Here is a 15977-nt window from a genome sequence, read left to right on the forward strand (position 1 = left end):
CAGTTGCAAACTCCATTCCATACATATATATGGGGAGGTACTAGCCCCAACTCGGTTTTACAGTGAAAACTGCAGGAAATTCAAACCGGCACTAGGAAAAAGTCTGAGAAAGCAGAGAAAAAATGTCTCCTGCAACCCGTTCCCTTGGTGCTAGATGAACGAACGTCTCTCGACTTGCTCAGTTCTGAGAGATAAGTGTGTGTGAAAGCCGTCCTTCACCTAGCTTGTTGGGAACACAAAGTTTCTTTTCAGTTTCAAACTCCATTCCATACATATATATGGGGAGGTACTAGCTCCAACTCGGTTTTACAGTGAAAACTGCAGGAACTTCAAACCGGCACTAGGAAACAGACTGAGAAAGCAGAGAAAAAGTGTCTCCTGCAACCCGTTCCCTTGGTGTTAGATGAAAGAACGACTCTCGACTTTCTCAGTTCTGAGAGATAAGTGTGTGTGAAAGCCGTCCTTCACCTAGCTTGTTGGGAACACAATTTTTCTTTTCAGTTGCAAACTCCATTCTATACATATATATGGGGAGGTACTAGCTCCAACTCGGTTTTACAGTGAAAACTGCAGGAACGTCAAACCGGCACTAGGAAACAGACTGAGAAAGCAGAGAAAAAGTGTCTCCTGCAACCCGTTCCCTTGGTGCTAGATGAACGAACGTCTCTCGACTTGCTCAGTTCTGAGAGATAAGTGTGTGTGAAAGCCGTCCTTCACCTAGCTTGTTGGGAACACAAAGTTTCTTTTCAGTTGCAAACTCCATTCCATACATATATATGGGGAGGTACTAGCCCCAACTCGGTTTTACAGTGAAAACTGCAGGAACTTCAAACCGGCACTAGGAAACAGACTGAGAAAGCAGAGAAAAAGTGTCTCCTGCAACCCGTTCCCTTGGTGCTAGATGAACGAACGTCTCTCCACTTGCTCCGTTCTGAGAGATAAGTGTGTGTGAAAGCTGTCCTTCACCTAGCTTGTTGGGAACACAAAGTTTCTTTTCAGTTGCAAACTCCATTCCATACATATATATGGGGAGGTACTAGCCCCAACTCGGTTTTACAGTGAAAACTGCAGGAAATTCAAACCGGCACTAGGAAAAAGTCTGAGAAAGCAGAGAAAAAATGTCCCCTGCAACCCGTTCCCTTGGTGCTAGATGAACGAACGTCTCTCGACTTGCTCAGTTCTGAGAGATAAGTGTGTGTGAAAGCCGTCCTTCACCTAGCTTGTTGGGAACACAAAGTTTCTTTTCAGTTTCAAACTCCATTCCATACATATATATGGGGAGGTACTAGCCCCAACTCGGTTTTACAGTGAAAACTGCAGGAACTTCAAACCGGCACTAGGAAACAGACTGAGAAAGCAGAGAAAAAGTGTCTCCTGCAACCCGTTCCCTTGGTGCTAGATGAACGAACGTCTCTCCACTTGCTCAGTTCTGAGAGATAAGTGTGTGTGAAAGCCGTCCTTCACCTAGCTTGTTGGGAACACAAAGTTTCTTTTCAGTTGCAAATTCCATTCCATACATATATATGGGGAGGTACTAGCTCCAACTCGGTTTTACAGTGAAAACTGCAGGAACTTCAAACCGGCACTAGGAAACAGACTGAGAAACAGAGAAAAAGTGTCTCCTGCAACCCCTTCCCTTGGTGCTAGATGAACGAACGTCTCTCCACTTGCTGGGTTCTGAGAGATAAGTGTGTGTGAAAGCCGTCCTTCACCTAGCTTGTTGGGAACACAAAGTTTCTTTTCAGTTGCAAGCTCCATTCCATACATATATATGGAGAGGTACTAGCTCCAACACGGTTTTACAGTGAAAACTGCAGGAACTTCAAACCGGCACTAGGAAACAGACTGAGAAAGCAGAGAAAAAGTGTCTCCTGCAAACCGTTCCCTTGGTGCTAGATGAACGAACGTCTCTCCACTTGCTCAGTTCTGAGAGATAAGTGTGTGTGAAAGCTTTCCTTCACCTAGCTTGTTGGGAACACAAAGTTTCTTTTCAGTTGCAAAATCCATTCCATACATATATATGGGGAGGTACTAGCTCCAACTCGGTTTTACAGTGAAAACTGCAGGAACGTCAAACCGGCACTAGGAAACAGACTGAGAAAGCAGAGAAAAAGTGTCTCCTGAAACCCGTTCCCTTGGTGCTAGATGAACGAACGTCTCTCGACTTGCTCAGTTCTGAGAGATAAGTGTGTGTGAAAGCCGTCCTTCACCTAGCTTGTTGGGAACACAAAGTTTCTTTTCAGTTGCAAACTCCATTCCATACATATATATGGGGAGGTACTAGCCCCAACTCGGTTTTACAGTGAAAACTGCAGGAACTTCAAACCGTCACTAGGAAACAGACTGAGAAAGCAGAGAAAAAGTGTCCCCTGCAACCCGTTCCCTTGGTGCTAGATGAACGAACGTCTCTCCACTTGCTCCGTTCTGAGAGATAAGTGTGTGTGAAAGCTGTCCTTCACCTAGCTTGTTGGGAACACAAAGTTTCTTTTCAGTTGCAAACTCCATTCCATACATATATATGGGGAGGTACTAGCCCCAACTCGGTTTTACAGTGAAAACTGCAGGAAATTCAAACAGGCACTAGGAAAAAGTCTTAGAAAGCAGAGAAAAAATGTCTCCTGCAACCCGTTCCCTTGGTGCTAGATGAACGAACGTCTCTCGACTTGCTCAGTTCTGAGAGATAAGTGTGTGTGAAAGCCGTCCTTCACCTAGCTTGTTGGGAACACAAAGTTTCTTTTCAGTTTCAAACTCCATTCCATACATATATATGGGGAGGTACTAGCCCCAACTCGGTTTTACAGTGAAAACTGCAGGAACTTCAAACCGGCACTAGGAAACAGACTGAGAAAGCAGAGAAAAAGTGTCTCCTGCAACCCGTTCCCTTGGTGCTAGATGAACGAACTTCTCTCCACTTGCTCAGTTCTGAGAGATAAGTGTGTGTGAAAGCCGTCCTTCACCTAGCTTGTTGGGAACACAAAGTTTCTTTTCAGTTGCAAACTCCATTCCATACATATATATGGGGAGGTACTAGCTCCAACTCGGTTTTACAGTGAAAACTGCAGGAACTTCAAACCGGCACTAGGAAACAGACTGAGAAACAGAGAAAAAGTGTCTCCTGCAACCCGTTCCCTTGGTGCTAGATGAACGAACGTCTCTCCACTTGCTGGGTTCTGAGAGATAAGTGTGTGTGAAAGCCGTCCTTCACCTAGCTTGTTGGGAACACAAAGTTTCTTTTCAGTTGCAAGCTCCATTCCATACATATATATGGAGAGGTACTAGCTCCAACTCGGTTTTACAGTGAAAACTGCAGGAACTTCAAACCGGCACTAGGAAACAGACTGAGAAAGCAGAGAAAAAGTGTCTCCTGCAAACCGTTCCCTTGGTGCTAGATGAACGAACGTCTCTCCACTTGCTCAGTTCTGAGAGATAAGTGTGTGTGAAAGCTGTCCTTCACATAGCTTGTTGGGAACACAAAGTTTCTTTTCAGTTGCAAAATCCATTCCATACATATATATGGGGAGGTACTAGCTCCAACTCGGTTTTACAGTGAAAACTGCAGGAACGTCAAACCGGCACTAGGAAACAGACTGAGAAAGCAGAGAAAAAGTGTCCCCTGAAACCCGTTCCCTTGGTGCTAGATGAACGAACGTCTCTCCACTTGCTCAGTTCTGAGAGATAAGTGTGTGTGAAAGCCGTCCTTCACCTAGCTTGTTGGGAACACAAAGTTTCTTTTCAGTTGCAAGCTCCATTCCATACATATATATGGAGAGGTACTAGCTCCAACTCGGTTTTACAGTGAAAACTGCAGGAACTTCAAACCGGCACTAGGAAACAGACTGAGAAAGCAGAGAAAAATTGTCTCCTGCAAACCGTTCCCTTGGTGCTAGATGAACGAACGTCTCTCCACTTGCTCAGTTCTGAGAGATAAGTGTGTGTGAAAGCCGTCCTTCACCTAGCTTGTTGGGAACACAAAGTTTCTTTTCAGTTGCAAACTCCATTCCATACATATATATGGGGAGGTACTAGCTCCAACTCGGTTTTACAGTGAAAACTGCAGGAACTTCAAACCGGCACTAGGAAACAGACTGAGAAAGCAGAGAAAAAGGGTCTCCTGCAACCCGTTCCCTTGGTGCTAGATGAACGAACGTCTCTCCACTTGCTCCGTTCTGAGAGATTAGTGTGTGTGAAAGCTGTCCTTCACCTAGCTTGTTGGGAACACAAAGTTTCTTTTCAGTTGCAAACTCCATTCCATACATATATATGGGGAGGTACTAGCCCCAACTCGGTTTTACAGTGAAAACTGCAGGAAATTCAAACCGGCACTAGGAAAAATTCTGAGAAAGCAGAGAAAAAATGTCTCCTGCAACCCGTTCCCTTGGTGCTAGATGAACGAACGTCTCTCGACTTGCTCAGTTCTGAGAGATAAGTGTGTGTGAAAGCCGTCCTTCACCTAGCTTGTTGGGAACACAAAGTTTCTTTTCAGTTTCAAACTCCATTCCATACATATATATGGGGAGGTACTAGCCCCAACTCGGTTTTACAGTGAAAACTGCAGGAACTTCAAACCGGCACTAGGAAACAGAATGAGAAAGCAGAGAAAAAGTGTCTCCTGCAACCCGTTCCCTTGGTGCTAGATGAACGAACGTCTCTCCACTTGCTCAGTTCTGAGAGATAAGTGTGTGTGAAAGCCGTCCTTCACCTAGCTTGTTGGGAACACAAAGTTTCTTTTCAGTTGCAAACTCCATTCCATACATATATATGGGGAGGTACTAGCTCCAACTCGGTTTTACAGTGAAAACTGCAGGAACTTCAAACCGGCACTAGGAAACAGACTGAGAAACAGAGAAAAAGTGTCTACTGCAACCCGTTCCCTTGGTGCTAGATGAACGAACGTCTCTCCACTTGCTGGGTTCTGAGAGATAAGTGTGTGTGAAAGCCGTCCTTCACCTAGCTTGTTGGGAACACAAAGTTTCTTTTCAGTTGCAAGCTCCATTCCATACATATATATGGAGAGGTACTAGCTCCAACTCGGATTTACAGTGAAAACTGCAGGAACTTCAAACCGGCACTAGGAAACAGACTGAGAAAGCAGAGAAAAAGTGTCTCCTGCAAACCGTTCCCTTGGTGCTAGATGAACGAACGTCTCTCCACTTGCTCAGTTCTGAGAGATAAGTGTGTGTGAAAGCTGTCCTTCACCTAGCTTGTTGGGAACACAAAGTTTCTTTTCAGTTGCAAACTCCATTCCATACATATATATGGGGAGGTACTAGCTCCAACTCGGTTTTACAGTGAAAACTGCAGGAACGTCAAACCGGCACTAGGAAACAGACTGAGAAAGCAGAGAAAAAGTGTCTCCTGCAACCCGTTCCCTTGGTGCTAGATGAACGAACGTCTCTCCACTTGCTCAGTTCTGAGAGATAAGTGTGTGTGAAAGCCGTCCTTCACCTAGCTTGTTGGGAACACAAAGTTTCTTTTCAGTTGCAAGCTCCATTCCATACATATATATGGAGAGGTACTAGCTCAAACTCGGTTTTACAGTGAAAACTGCAGGAACTTCAAACCGGCACTAGGAAACAGACTGAGAAAGCAGAGAAAAAGTGTCTCCTGCAAACCGTTCCCTTGGTGCTAGATGAACGAACGTCTCTCCACTTGCTCAGTTCTGAGAGATAAGTGTGTGTGAAAGCTGTCCTTCACCTAGCTTGTTGGGAACACAAAGTTTCTTTTCAGTTGCAAAATCCATTCCATACATATATATGGGGAGGTACTAGCTCCAACTCGGTTTTACAGTGAAAACTGCAGGAACTTCAAACCGGCACTAGGAAAGAGACTGAGAAATCAGAGAAAAAGTGTCTCCTGCAACTCGTTCCCTTGGTGCTAGAGGAACGAACGTCTCTCCACTTGCTCAGTTCTGAGAGATAAGTGTGTGTGAAAGCCGTCCTTCACCTAGCTTGTTGGGAACACAATTTTTCTTTTCAGTTGCAAACTCCATTCTATACATATATATGGGGAGGTACTAGCTCCAACTCGGTTTTACAGTGAAAACTGCAGGAACGTCAAACCGGCACTAGGAAACAGACTGAGAAAGCAGAGAAAAAGTGTCTCCTGAAACCCGTTCCCTTGGTGCTAGATGAACGAACGTCTCTCCACTTGCTCAGTTCTGAGAGATAAGTGTGTGTGAAAGCCGTCCTTCACCTAGCTTGTTGGGAACACAAAGTTTCTTTTCAGTTGCAAACTCCATTCCATACATATATATGGGGAGGTACTAGCCCCAACTCGGTTTTACAGTGAAAACTGCAGGAACTTCAAACCGGCACTAGGAAACAGACTGAGAAAGCAGAGAAAAAGTGTCTCCTGCAACCCGTTCCCTTGGTGCTAGATGAACGAACGTCTCTCCACTTGCTCCGTTCTGAGAGATAAGTGTGTGTGAAAGCTGTCCTTCACCTAGCTTGTTGGGAACACAAAGTTTCTTTTCAGTTGCAAACTCCATTCCATACATATATATGGGGAGGTACTAGCCCCAACTCGGTTTTACAGTGAAAACTGCAGGAAATTCAAACCGGCACTAGGAAAAAGTCTGAGAAAGCAGAGAAAAAATGTCTCCTGCAACCCGTTCCCTTGGTGCTAGATGAACGAACGTCTCTCGACTTGCTCAGTTCTGAGAGATAAGTGTGTGTGAAAGCCGTCCTTCACCTAGCTTGTTGGGAACACAAAGTTTCTTTTCAGTTTCAAACTCCATTCCATACATATATATGGGGAGGTACTAGCCCCAACTCGGTTTTACAGTGAAAACTGCAGGAACTTCAAACCGGCACTAGGAAACAGACTGAGAAAGCAGAGAAAAAGTGTCTCCTGCAACCCGTTCCCTTGGTGCTAGATGAACGAACGTCTCTCCACTTGCTCAGTTCTGAGAGATAAGTGTGTGTGAAAGCCGTCCTTCACCTAGCTTGTTGGGAACACAAAGTTTCTTTTCAGTTGCAAACTCCATTCCATGCATATATATGGGGAGGTACTAGCTCCAACTCGGTTTTACAGTGAAAACTGCAGGAACTTCAAACCGGCACTAGGAAACAGACTGAGAAAGCAGAGAAAAAGTGTCTCCTGCAACTCGTTCCCTTGGTGCTAGAGGAACGAACGTCTCTCCACTTGCTAAGTTCTGAGAGATAAGTGGGTGTGAAAGCCGTCTTTCACCTAGCTTGTTGGGAACACAAAGTTTCTTTTCAGTTTCAAACTCCATTCCATACATATATATGGGGAGGTAATAGCTCCAACTCGGTTTTACAGTGAAAACTGCAGGAACTTCAATCCGGCACTAGGAAACAGACTGAGAAAGCAGAGAAAAAGTGTCTCCTGCAACCCGTTCCCTTGGTGCTAGATGAACGAACGTCTATCCACTTGCTCAGTTCTGAGAGATAAGTGTGTGTGAAAGCTGTCCTTCACCTAGCTTGTTGGGAACACAAAGTTTCTTTTCAGTTGCAAAATCCATTCCATACATATATATGGGGAGGTACTAGCTCCAACTCGGTTTTACAGTGAAAACTGCAGGAACTTCAAACCGGCACTAGGAAACAGACTGAGAAAGCAGAGAAAAAGTGTCTCCTGCAACCCGTTCCCTTGGTGCTAGAGGAACGAACGTCTCTCCACGTGCTACGTTCTGAGAGATAAGTGTGTGTGAAAGCCGTCCTTCACCTAGCTTGTTGGGAACACAATTTTTCTTTTCAGTTGCAAACTCCATTCTATACATATATATGGGGAAGTAGTAGCTCCAACTCGGTTTTACAGTGAAAACTGCAGGAACGTCAAACCGGCACTAGGAAACAGACTGAGAAAGCAGAGAAAAAGTGTCTCCTGAAACCCGTTCCCTTGGTGCTAGATGAACGAACGTCTCTCCACTTGCTCAGTTCTGAGAGATAAGTGTGTGTGAAAGCCGTCCTTCACCTAGCTTGTTGGGAACACAAAGTTTCTTTTCAGTTGCAAACTCCATTCCATACATATATATGGGGAGGTACTAGCCCCAACTCGGTTTTACAGTGAAAACTGCAGGAACTTCAAACCGGCACTAGGAAACAGACTGAGAAAGCAGAGAAAAAGTGTCTCCTGCAACCCGTTCCCTTGGTGCTAGATGAACGAACGTCTCTCCACTTGCTCCGTTCTGAGAGATAAGTGTGTGTGAAAGCTGTCCTTCACCTAGCTTGTTGGGAACACAAAGTTTCTTTTCAGTTGCAAACTCCATTCCATACATATATATGGGGAGGTACTAGCCCCAACTCGGTTTTACAGTGAAAACTGCAGGAAATTCAAACCGGCACTAGGAAAAAGTCTGAGAAAGCAGAGAAAAAATGTCTCCTGCAACCCGTTCCCTTGGTGCTAGATGAACGAACGTCTCTCGACTTGCTCAGTTCTGAGAGATAAGTGTGTGTGAAAGCCGTCCTTCACCTAGCTTGTTGGGAACACAAAGTTTCTTTTCAGTTTCAAACTCCATTCCATACATATATATGGGGAGGTACTAGCCCCAACTCGGTTTTACAGTGAAAACTGCAGGAACTTCAAACCGGCACTAGGAAACAGACTGAGAAAGCAGAGAAAAAGTGTCTCCTGCAACCCGTTCCCTTGGTGCTAGATGAACGAACGTCTCTCCACTTGCTAAGTTCTGAGAGATAAGTGTGTGTGAAAGCCGTCCTTCACCTAGCTTGTTGGGAACACAAAGTTTCTTTTCAGTTGCAAACTCCATTCCATGCATATATATGGGGAGGTACTAGCTCCAACTCGGTTTTACAGTGAAAACTGCAGGAACTTCAAACCGGCACTAGGAAACAGACTGAGAAAGCAGAGAAAAAGTGTCTCCTGCAACTCGTTCCCTTGGTGCTAGAGGAACGAACGTCTCTCCACTTGCTAAGTTCTGAGAGATAAGTGGGTGTGAAAGCCGTCTTTCACCTAGCTTGTTGGGAACACAAAGTTTCTTTTCAGTTTCAAACTCCATTCCATACATATATATAGGGAGGTAATAGCTCCAACTCGGTTTTACAGTGAAAACTGCAGGAACTTCAATCCGGCACTAGGAAACAGACTGAGAAAGCAGAGAAAAAGTGTCTCCTGCAACCCGTTCCCTTGGTGCTAGATGAACGAACGTCTCTCCACTTGCTCAGTTCTGAGAGATAAGTGTGTGTGAAAGCCGTCCTTCACCTAGCTTGTTGGGAACACAAAGTTTCTTTTCAGTTGCAAACTCCATTCCATACATATATATGGGGAGGTACTAGCTCCAACTCGGTTTTACAGTGAAAACTGCAGGAACTTCAAACCGGCACTAGGAAACAGACTGAGAAAGCAGAGAAAAAGTGTCTCCTGCAACTCGTTCCCTTGGTGCTAGAGGAACGAACGTCTCTCCACGTGCTAAGTTCTGAGAGATAAGTGTGGGTGAAAGCCGTCTTTCACCTAGCTTGTTGGGAACACAAAGTTTCTTTTCAGTTGCAAACTCCATTCCATACATATATATGGGGAGGTACTAGCTCCAACTCGGTTTTACAGTGAAAACTGCAGGAACTTCAAACCGGCACTAGGAAAAAGACTGAGAAAGCAGAGAAAAAGTGTCTCCTGCAACCCATTCCCTTGGTGCTAGATGAACGAACGTCTCTCCACTTGCTCAGTTCTGAGAGATAAGTGTGTGTGAAAGCCGTCCTTCACCTAGCTTGTTGGGAACACAAAGTTTCTTTTCAGTTGCAAACTCCATTTCATACATATATATGGGGAGGTACTAGCTCCAACTCGGTTTTACAGTGAAAACTGCAGGAAATTCATACCGGCACTAGGAAACAGACTGAGAAAGCAGAGAAAAAGTGTCTCCTGCAACCCGTTCCCTTGGTGCTAGATGAACAAACGTCTCTCCACTTGCTGAGTTCTGAGAGATAAGTGTGTGTGTAAGCCGTCCTTCACCTTGCTTGTTGGGAACACAAAGTTTCTTTTCAGTTGCAAACTCCATTCCATACATATATATGGAGAGGTACTAGCTCCAACTCGGTTTTACAGTGAAAACTGCAGGAACTTCAAACCGGCACTAGGAAACAGACTGAGAAAGCAGAGAAAAAGTGTCCCCTGCAACCCGTTCCCTTGGTGCTAGATGAACGAACGTCTCTCCACTTGCTCAGTTCTGCGAGATAAGTGTGTGTGAAAGCCGTCCTTCACATAGCTTGTTGGGAACACAAAGTTTCTTTTCAGATGCAAACTCCATTCCATACATATATATGGGGAGGTACTAGCTCCAACTCGGTTTTACAGTGAAAACTGCAGGAACTTCAAACCGGCACTAGGAAAAAGACTGAGAAAGCAGAGAAAAAGTGTCTCCTGCAACCCGTTCAATTGGTGCTAGATGAACGAACGTCTCTCCACTTGCTCAGTTCTGAGAGATAAGTGTGTGTGAAAGCCGTCCTTCACCTAGCTTGTTGGGAACACAAAGTTTCTTTTCAGTTGCAAACTCCATTCCATACATATATATGGGGAGGTACTAGCTCCAACTCGGTTTGACAGTGAAAACTGCAGGAACTTCATACCGGCACTAAGAAACAGACTGAGAAAGCAGAGAAAAAGTGTCTCCTGCAACCCGTTCCTTTGGTGCTAGATGAACGAACGTCTCTCCACTTGCTCAGTTCTGAGAGATAAGTGTGTGTGAAAGCCGTCCTTCACCTAGCTTGTTGGGAACACAAAGTTTCTTTTCAGTTGCAAACTCCATTTCATACATATATATGGGGAGGTACTAGCTCCAACTCGGTTTTACAGTGAAAACTGCAGGAATTTCAAACCGGCACTAGGAAACAGACTGAGAAAGCAGAGAAAAAGTGTCTCCTGCAACCCGTTCCCTTGGTTCTAGATGAACGAACGTCTCTCGACTTTCTCAGTTCTGAGAGATAAGTGTGTGTGAAAGCCGTCCTTCCCCCAGCTTGTTGGGAACACAAAGTTTCTTTTCAGGTGCAAACTCCATTCCATACATATATATGGGGAGGTACTAGCTCCAACTCGGTTTTACAGTGAAAACTGCAGGAACGTCAAACAGGCACTAGGAAACAGACTGAGAAAGCAGAGAAAATGTGTCTCCTGCAACCCGTTCCCTTGGTGCTAGAGGAACGAACGTCTCTCCACTTGCTCAGTTCTGAGAGATAAGTGTGTGTGAAAGCCGTCCTTCACCTAGCTTGTTGGGAACACAAAGTTCCTTTTCAGTTGCAAACTCCATTCCATACATATATATGGGGAGGTACTAGCCCCAACTCGGTTTTACAGTGAAAACTGCAGGAACTTCAAACCGGCCCTAGGAAACAGACTGAGAAAGCAGAGAAATAATGTCTCCTGCAACCCGTTCCCTTGGTGTTAGATGAAAGAACGTCTCGCCACTTGCTCAGTTCTGAGAGATAAGTGTGTGTGAAAGCCGTCCTTCACCTAGCTTGTTGGGAACACAAAGTTTCTTTTCAGTTGCAAACTCCATTCCATACATATATATGGGGAGGTACTAGCCTCAACTCGGTTTTACAGTGAAAACTGCATTAACTTCAAACCGGCACTAGGAAACAGACTGAGAAAGCAGAGAAAAATTGTCTCCGGCAACCCGTTCCCTTGGTGCTAGATGAACGAACGTCTCTCCACTTGCTCAGTTCTGAGAGATAAGTGTGTGTAAAAGCCGTCCTTCACCTAGCTTGTTGGGAACACAAAGTTTCTTTTCAGTTGCAAACTCCATTCCATACATATATATGGGGAGGTACTAGCTCCAACTCTGTTTTACAGTGAAAACTGCAGGAACTTCAAACCGGCACTAGGAAACAGACTGAGAAACAGAGAAAAAGTGTCTCCTGTAACCCGTTCCCTTGGTGCTAGATGAACGAACGTCTCTCCACTTGCTGAGTTCTGAGAGATAAGTGTGTGTGAAAGCCGTCCTTCACCTAGCTTGTTGGGAACACAAAGTTTCTTTTCAGTTGCAAACTCCATTCCATACATATATATGGAGAGGTACTAGCTCCAACTCGGTTTTACAGTGAAAACTGCAGGAACTTCAAACCGGCACTAGGAAACAGACTGAGAAAGCAGAGAAAAAGTGTCTCCTGCAAACCGTTCCCTTGGTGCTAGAGGAACGAACGTCTCTCCACTTGCTCAGTTCTGAGAGATAAGTGTGTGTGAAAGCTGTCCTTCACCTAGCTTGTTGGGAACACAAAGTTTCTTTTCAGTTGCAAACTCCATTCCATACATATATATGGGTAGGTACTAGCTCCAACTCGGTTTTACAGTGAAAACTGCAGGAACTTCAAACCGGCACTAGGAAACAGACTGAGAAAGCAGAGAAAAAGTGTCTCCTGCAACCCGTTCCCTTGGTGCTAGATGAACGAACGACTCTCGACTTTCTCAGTTCTGAGATATAAGTGTGTGTGAAAGCCGTCCTTCACCTAGCTTGTTGGGAACACAATTTTTCTTTTCAGTTGCAAACTCCATTCTATACATATATATGGGGAGGTACTAGCTCCAACTCGGTTTTACAGTGAAAACTGCAGGAACTTCAAACCGGCACTAGGAAACAGACTGAGAAAGCAGAGAAAAAGTGTCTCCTGCAACCCGTTCCCTTGGTGCTAGATGAACGAACGTCTCTCGACTTGCTCAGTTCTCAGAGATAAGTGTGTGTGAAAGCCGTCCTTCACCTAGCTTGTTGGGAATACAAATTTTCTTTTCAGTTGCAAACTCCATTCCATACATATATATGGGGAGGTACTAGCTCCAACACGGTTTTACAGTGAAAACTGCATTAACTTCAAACCGGCACTAGGAAACAGACTGAGAAAGCAGAGAAAAAGTGTCTCCTGCAACCCGTTCCCTTGGTGCTAGATGAACGAACGTCTCTCCACTTGCTCAGTTCTGAGAGATAAGTGTGTGTGAAAGCCGTCCTTCACCTAGCTTGTTGGGAACACAAAGTTTCTTTTCAGTTGCAAACTCCATTCCATACATATATATCGGGAGGTACTAGCCCCAATTCGGTTTTACTGTGAAAACTGCAGGAACTTCAAACCGGCACTAGGAAACAGACTGAGAAAGCAGAGAAATAATGTCTCCTGCAACCCGTTCCCTTGGTGTTAGATGAAAGAACGACTCTCGACTTTCTCAGTTCTGAGAGATAAGTGTGTGTGAAAGCCGTCCTTCACCTAGCTTGTTGGGAACACAAAGTTTCTTTTCAGTTGCAAACTCCATTCCATACATATATATGGGGAGGTACTAGCCTCAACTCGGTTTTACAGTGAAAACTGCATTAACTTCAAACCGGCACTAGAAAACAGACTGAGAAAGCAGAGAAAAAGTGTCTCCGGCAACCCGTTCCCTTGGTGCTAGATGAACGAACGTCTCTCCACTTGCTCAGTTCTGAGAGATAAGTGTGTGTAAAAGCCGTCCTTCACCTAGCTTGTTGGGAACACAAAGTTTCTTTTCAGTTGCAAACTCCATTCCATACATATATATGGTGAGGTACTAGCTCCAACTCGGTTTTACAGTGAAAACTGCAGGAACTTCAAACCGGCACTAGGAAACAGACTGAGAAACAGAGAAAAAGTGTCTCCTGCAACCCGTTCCCTTGGTGCTAGATGAACGAACGTCTCTCCACTTGCTGGTTTCTGAGAGATAAGTGTGTGTGAAAGCCGTCCTTCACCTAGCTTGTTGGGAACACAAAGTTTCTTTTCAGGTGCAAACTCCATTCCATACATATATATGGAGAGGTACTAGCTCCAACTCGGTTTTACAGTGAAAACTGCAGGAACTTCAAACCGGCACTAGGAAACAGACTGAGAAAGCAGAGAAAAAGTGTCTCCTGCAACCCGTTCCCTTGGTGGTAGATGAACGAACGTCTCTCCACTTGCTCAGTTTTGAGAGATAAGTGTGTGTGAAAGCCGTCCTTCACCTAGCTTGTTGGGAACACAAAGTTTCTTTTCAGTTGCAAACTCCATTCCATACATATATATGGGGAGGTACTAGCTCCAACTCGGTTTTACAGTGAAAACTGCAGGAACTTCAAACCGGCACTAGGAAACAGACTGAGAAAGCAGAGAAAAAGTGTCTCCTGCAACTCGTTCCCTTGGTGCTAGAGGAACGAACGTCTCTCCACGTGCTAAGTTCTGAGAGATAAGTGTGTGTGAAAGCCGTCTTTCACCTAGCTTGTTGGGAACACAAAGTTTCTTTTCAGTTGCAAACTCCATTCCATACATATATATGGGGAGGTACTAGCTCCAACTCGGTTTTACAGTGAAAAGTGCAGGAACTTCAAACCGGCACTAGGAAAAAGACTGAGAAAGCAGAGAAAAAGTGTCTCCTGCAACCCGTTCAATTGGTGCTAGATGAACGAACGTCTCTCCACTTGCTCAGTTCTGAGAGATAAGTGTGTGTGAAAGCCGTCCTTCACCTAGCTTGTTGGGAACACAAAGTTTCTTTTCAGTTGCAAACTCCATTCCATACATATATATGGGGAGGTACTAGCTCCAACTCGGTTTTACAGTGAAAACTGCAGGAACTTCATACCGGCACTAGGAAACAGACTGAGAAAGCAGAGAAAAAGTGTCTCCTGCAACCCGTTCCCTTGGTGCTAGATGAACAAACGTCTCTCCACTTGCTGAGTTCTGAGAGATAAGTGTGTGTGTAAGCCGTCCTTCACCTTGCTTGTTGGGAACACAAAGTTTCTTTTCAGTTGCAAACTCCATTCCATACATATATATGGAGGGGTACTAGCTCCAACTCGGTTTTACAGTGAAAACTGCAGGAACTTCAAACCGGCACTAGGAAACAGACTGAGAAAGCAGAGAAAAAGTGTCTCCTGCAACCCGTTCCCTTGGTGCTAGATGAACGAACGTCTCTCCACTTGCTCAGTTCTGAGAGATAAGTGTGTGTGAAAGCTGTCCTTCACATAGCTTGTTGGGAACACAAAGTTTCTTTTCAGATGCAAACTCCATTCCATACATATATATGGGGAGGTACTAGCTCCAACTCGGTTTTACAGTGAAAACTGCAGGAACTTCAAACCGGCACTAGGAAAAAGACTGAGAAAGCAGAGAAAAAGTGTCTCCTGCAACCCGTTCAATTGGTGCTAGATGAACGAACGTCTCTCCACTTGCTCAGTTCTGAGAGATAAGTGTGTGTGAAAGCCGTCCTTCACCTAGCTTGTTGGGAACACAAAGTTTCTTTTCAGTTGCAAACTCCATTCCATACATATATATGGGGAGGTACTAGCTCCAACTCGGTTTGACAGTGAAAACTGAAGGAACTTCATAACGGCACTAGGAAACAGACTGAGAAAGCAGAGAAAAAGTGTCTCCTGCAACCCGTTCCCTTGGTGCTAGATGAACGAACGTCTCTCCACTTGCTCAGTTCTGAGAGATAAGTGTGTGTGTAAGCCGTCCTTCACCTAGCTTGTTGGGAACACAAAGTTTCTTTTCAGTTGCAAACTCCATTCCATACATATATATGGAGAGGTACTAGCTCCAACTCGGTTTTACAGTGAAAACTGCAGGAATTTCAAACCGGCACTAGGAAACAGACTGAGAAAGCAGAGAAAAAGTGTCTCCTGCAACCCGTTCCCTTGGTTCTAGATGAACGAACGTCTCTCGACTTTCTCAGTTCTGAGAGATAAGTGTGTGTGAAAGCCGTCCTTCACCTAGCTTGTTGGGAACACAAAGTTTCTTTTCAGGTGCAAACTCCATTCCATACATATATATGGGGAGGTACTAGCTCCAACTCGGTTTTACAGTGAAAACTGCAGGAACGTCAAACCGGCACTAGGAAACAGACTGAGAAAGCAGAGAAAAAGTGTCTCCTGCAACCCGTTCCCTTGGTGCTAGAGGAACGAACGTCTCTCCACTTGCTCAGTTCTGAGAGATAAGTGTGTGTGAAAGCCGTCCTTCACCTAGCTTGTTGGGAACACAAAGTTTCCTTTCAGTTGCAAACTCCATTCCATACATATATATGGGGAGGTAATAGCC

This window comes from Camelus bactrianus, chromosome 2, assembly GCF_048773025.1.
Source record: "Camelus bactrianus isolate YW-2024 breed Bactrian camel chromosome 2, ASM4877302v1, whole genome shotgun sequence".
Lineage (NCBI taxonomy): Eukaryota > Metazoa > Chordata > Mammalia > Artiodactyla > Camelidae > Camelus > Camelus bactrianus.